Genomic DNA, 5,696 nt, shown 5'->3' on the forward strand with positions numbered 1-5,696 from the left:
GCAAAGGGAGAGTCAATCAAACCATTGATTAGGACCTCTGGTCAAAGGTTTGCCATACCAAATGTCCTTATTTCAGAGGGCAGAAAGTCCAAACACCATTTAGATATCGGGTGGTATGAAATGAAGAGGCAAACAACAACGAATAAGCATTCTTTGCTGCTGTATTGATCTGGCCCTAAAGGGTTTTAGTTTAATGCCAATTATATTTAAAGATATAAAGATTAATGGTCCAGGGTGCTTGCAAAATGAAAACCCCCTCCCCATCACAATGGCTGGGTCATACAAGCCTGAGAGCATCACAATAGACCCAATAGACATGAGAAAAACTCGGTACCTCTGAGTGTATGTGGGCCCATGGCTGTATCAAGGACAAGGCAAAAACAGGAGGTGGCTTAAGGAGTCAGCACCAGAGGCTGTCCGATTGAGCCCTGTAAGCAACAGATGTTGGACCATCCTATAAAGGATTCTGAGGCTGATTTCAATTTTAACTTTGCTGCTGATTTAAGGATTGCTCAACCTTCGACCCACGTCTAGTTTGCTTGGATAAGCCCTGGAAATCTTTTACAGCTTGTACTGGTGGGAGATGATGTGACTTTATCAACTGCAACGGGATATGAGGCATGTGTGCCACAAAAAGCAGGTCTAGGATTTTTTTATAAGAAAGCCGCTTTAAGAAGGGAACTTTGGGCAACCCCACTGAGAGCAAAAGTATTACACAAAAGGTAAGGGGGTCAGTGGGTCAACTGATACAATAAACTAACTCACAGTCAAATGTGCTAAGTCCAAATACTACCTGTTTCTACATTTTCCAGGCTTTTTGTCTCATTTCTTAACAGATCCATTCCTATGTACCTCTGTGCTTTCAACAGAGTTTTCATTGTAAGGGAGGGACATACAGTATACCTTAAACATTCCTGGGCAGGGAAGACTCTATGTAAAAGCAAGAGTAGCAGACAGCTTAAAAGAATCATCAGCAGGACCCTCTAGACCTTCCCCAAAAAACATAACATTATTTCTCTGCATGCATGTGCGTTGAACAGCGCAAGTAGTTTGGTTAATGTCAGTGGATAAATGTCACTTTCCCACAGCGCAGAACAAAATCACTTGTACAGGCCCCTTCTGCAAAAGCATTACCACTGTAGAAAGCAGTGAAGGTGAGGCAGTGTGCAGTCACCTCCGACACTTCCCTCCTCTGATCGGCCACGATCGGCCAAGGACCTCTCTATGAGAGCTGAGGGTGGAATTTTCTGGACCTCTGTAACTTAGGGAGACATGGCAAAAGGGATCCTCAATCAACAGCTCAGCCTTTGCTTTGTGGCCTGTCCGTATATATCTGTTCTCCAAATTACCTGCCGCTGCCCAGGTGTCAGCTGGTGAGATGGAATGACCTCCCAGGTAGGATCCTGGCAGATGATTTGCATAGGCAAACCCCCTCGCTCTCTTTCTTACCCCTGCTTACTCCACAGTAGCAAGTATCTGGGCAAAATATAGTGGTCGAGGTAGGGTAGCAGTAACTAGCAACTCTGAGAAAGTAAATCTGGGGAGCTTGGCGACTTGTGGGGAACAACTGCAGAGCTCATCTCCCAGAACTTTGTGGCACGGGGAGAAGGTCTGTGGGATTTCAGTAACTTGGAGACATGCGACCTGGTCGGGAGTGCTTCAGGTCTCCTTCCTTGCATGTTCCAAGCAACTCAACAAAGCATCAACAGGCTGCCATGCCAGCCACAGAGCCCCTTTCCACATGATTAAAAGCCTAAAATCTTTTCCATGCAAACACATAGCCACCGAAAACCATATTTTCTTTGTTTTCTCTCTCTCTGTCTCTCTCTCCTCCCTCCCTCCCCCATAACCCCCCCCTCCCTACCATTCATTTTAAGTTTTCCTGCACTGCAGCACATTGTGACAATGGTATTTCACAATGGGACTGTTTGAAAGTTACAGAAATAAAAAAAGAATTAACCAACTAAAAGCAGCCAAATCCGGAGTACACTGCTAAGCCACAATTAAAGATTAAGGCCTAGAAGCAAGTAAAGCTGTAGTTCAGAGCGATGTTTGCAAATAGCTCCTTAAAGCAGTTGACGCTGGAGTGCACAACAAGAGGAAAAGTGATAATACTGAGTTTGGTAGAATGGGATAAAAAACAAAAGCAGCGTGCCACTTCTAAAAGTACAAGTCAAGAAATTGAAGGAGATGGGGCTGTTCATTCAGTCAATAGGACTCACAAGTAAAAGTCTCCCGAGGCATTAGTGTTGAATTTGGCCCAAAATGTATTGTGTTGTCGTGTATTATGTATGAAAATACAATTTCAATCTTCATTAAAAAAAGATGTATTAAAAAATAAATACTTGCAGATTAAGAAAGTTTCTGTCCTGTCGTGTGCCAAAAATAGTGAATGCTTTACGAATGTGCGTGTCATCCTTTGAAGCAGGGGCCAATTCTATTTTCCCATTTTCATTCCAATATTAGTACATGTTTTGCTGAGGTACATAGGAATGGATCTGTTAAGAAATGAAACCAAAAGCCTGGAAAAATGTTGAAACAGGTAGGATTTGGACTTACAATAAACGGACTCACAGTCAGATGTGCTATCCCTTGACCCACTGACCCGCTTACCTTTTGTGTAATCCTTTTGCTCTCAGCAGTGTTGTCCAAAGTTCCCTACTTAAAGAGACTTTCTTATAAAAAAAGATCCTAGACATGTTTTTTATGGCCCACATGCCTCATATCCCGTTGCTCTTGATAAACTCACATCATCTCCCACCAATACAAGCTGTAAAAGATGTCAAGGGCATAGCCAAGGAAATTAGACGTGGGCCGAAGGTTGAGCAATCCTTAAATCAGCAGCAAAAATAACATTGAAATCAGCTTCAGAATCTCTTAAAGGATGGGCCAACACTGGTTGCTTGCAGGGCGCAATCGGGCTGACGCCTTAAGGCAAGCGCAAAGGGAGAGCCAACCAAACCATTGATTAGGACCTCTGGACTTTCTGCTCTTTAACATAAGGACATTTGATATGGCAAACGTTTGACCAAACACCATTTAGATGTCGGATGGTATGGAATTAAGCGGCAAACAGCAATACATCAGCATTCTTTGCTGCTTTATTGATCTGGTCCTAAAGGGTTTGGTTTAATGCCAATTATATTTAAAGATAAAAAGATTCATGCTCAACGGTGCTTGCAAATCGACACCCCTCTCCCCATCACGATGGCTGGGTGATGCAAGAGTGAGAGCATCACAGCAGACCCAGAGACATGAGAAACACTCTGTACCTCTGAGTGCATGTGGGCCCATGGCTGGATCAAGGACAAGGCAAGAATAGGAGATGGCTTAAGGTGTCAGGACCCAGGCTGCCCCATTGCGCACTGCCAGCAACAGATGTTGGACCATCCTTTAAGAGATTCTGAGGCTTATTTCAATGTTAACTTTGCTGCTGATTAAAGGATTGCTCAACCTTCGACCCGCGTCTAGTTTGCTTGGCTAAGCCCTGAAAATCTTTTACAGCTTGTATTGGTGGGAGATGATGTGAGTTTATCAAGAGCAACGGGATATGAGGCATGTGTGCCACAAAATGCAGGTCTATGATCTTTTATTTGAAAGCCACTTTGGAAAACCCTACTGAGAACAAAAGGATTACACAAAAGGAAAGGGGGTCAGGGGGGCAAGGGATAGCACATCTGAATGTGAGTCAGTTAATTGTAAGTCCAAATCCTACGCGTTTCGACATTTTTCCAGGCTTTTTGTTTCAGTTCTTAACAGATCCATTCCTATGTACCTCTGTGCTTTCAACAGAGTTTTCATTGTAATGGAGGGACATACAGTATGCCTTAAACATGCCTGGGCAGGGAAGACTATGTAAAAGCAAGAGTAGCAGACAGCTTAATAAATCATCAGCAGGACCCTCTAGACCTTCCCCAAAAAACATAACATGATTTCTATGCATGTATGTGCGTTGAACAGCGCAAGTAATTTGGTTAATGTCAGTGGATAAATGTCACTTTCCCACAGCGCAGACAAAATCACTTGTACAGGCCCCTTCTGCAAAAGCATTACCGCTGTAGAAAGCAGTGAAAAGGTGAGGCAGTGTGCAGTCCCCCCACCCCCGACCCTGATCGGCCACGATCGGCCAAGGACCTCTCTATAAGAGCTGAGGGTGGAATTTTTCTGGACCTCAGTAACTTAGGGAGACATGGCTAAAGGGATCCTCAATCAACGGCCCAGCTTTTGCTCTGTGGCCTGTCCGAATATGTCTGTTCTCCAAATTACCTGCCGCTGCCCAGGTGTCAGATGGTGAGATGGAATGACCTCCCAGGAAGCATACTGGCAGATGATTTGCATAGGCACACCCCCTCTCCCTCTCTCTTAGCCCTGCTTACTCCACAGTAGCAAGTATCTGGGGAAAATATAGTGGTCGAGGTGGGGTAGCAGTAACTAGCAACTCTGAGAAAGTAAATCTGGGACACTTGGCGACCTGTGGGGAACAACTGCAGAGCTCAGTGCCCAGAAGTTTGTGGCACAGGGAGGAGGTCTGTTGGATTTCAGTAACTTGGAGACATGCAACCTGGTCGGGAGTGCTTCAGGTCTCCTTCCTTGCATGTTCCAAGCAACTCAACAAAGCATCAACAGGCTGAGATACCAACCACAGAGCCCCTTTCCACTTGATTAAAAGGCTAAAATCTTTTCCATGCAAATACATAGCCCCCAAATACCATATTTTCTTTGTTTTCTCTCTCTCTCCTCCCTGTCTCCTTCCCTCGCTCCCTCCCACCCTCCCGCACTCTCTCTTCCCCCCAGCCCCTCTCCCTCTCCCTACCATTAATTTTAGGTTTTCATGCACTGCAGCACATTGTGGCAATGGTATTTCACAATGGGACTGTTTGAAAGTTACAGAAATCAAAAAAGAAATCAACCAACTAAAAGCAGCCAAACCCGGAGTACTCTGCTCAGCCCCATTTAAAGATTAAGGCCCAGAAGCAAGTAAAGCTGTAGTTCAGAGCGATATTTGCAAATAGCACCTTAAAGCAGTTTACGCTGGAGTGCACAACAAGGGGGAAAGTGATAATACTGAGTTTGGTAGAATGGGATAAAAAAAAACAAAAGAAGCGTGCCACTTGTAAAAGTACAAGTCAAGAAATTGAAGGGGACGGGGCTGTTCATTCAGTCAAGAGGACTCACAAGTAAAAGGCTCCTGAGGCATTAGTGTTGAATTTGGCGCAAAATGCATTGTGTTGTCGTGTAATATGAATGAACATACAATTTCAATCTTCAATAAAGAAAGATCTATTAAAAAATCAACACTTGCAAATTAAGAAAGTTTCTGTCCAGTCATGTTCCAAAAATAGTGAATGCTTTACGAATGTGCGTGTCATCCTTTAGAGCAGGGGCCGATTTAAATTTCCCATTATCATTCCAATATTAGTACATGTGTTGCAGAAGCAAGCGCAAAGGGAGAGTCAATCAAACCATTGATTAGGACCTCTGGTCAAAGGTTTGCCATACCAAATGTCCTTATTTCAGAGGGCAGAAAGTCCAAACACCATTTAGATATCGGGTGGTATGAAATGAAGAGGCAAACAACAACGAATAAGCATTCTTTGCTGCTGTATTGATCTGGCCCTAAAGGGTTTTAGTTTAATGCCAATTATATTTAAAGATATAAAGATTAATGGTCCAGGGTGCTTGCAAAATGAAAACCC

The 5,696-nt window shown here is 43.8% G+C and overlaps 1 non-coding gene across 1 annotated transcript; it reads right to left on the reverse strand.

Moving 5' to 3' along the window:
• Nucleotides 1-5,334: 5,334 nt before the first annotated feature.
• LOC138565330 (U6 spliceosomal RNA) lies at nt 5,335-5,441 on the reverse strand. Its single transcript, XR_011301220.1, has one exon. It is a non-coding gene; the product is annotated as a U6 spliceosomal RNA (small nuclear RNA).
• Nucleotides 5,442-5,696: the final 255 nt, after the last annotated feature.

Source organism: Ambystoma mexicanum, chromosome 1q, assembly GCF_040938575.1.
Source record: "Ambystoma mexicanum isolate Mex_15411 chromosome 1q, UKY_AmexF1_1, whole genome shotgun sequence".
Classification (NCBI taxonomy): Eukaryota; Metazoa; Chordata; class Amphibia; order Caudata; family Ambystomatidae; genus Ambystoma; species Ambystoma mexicanum.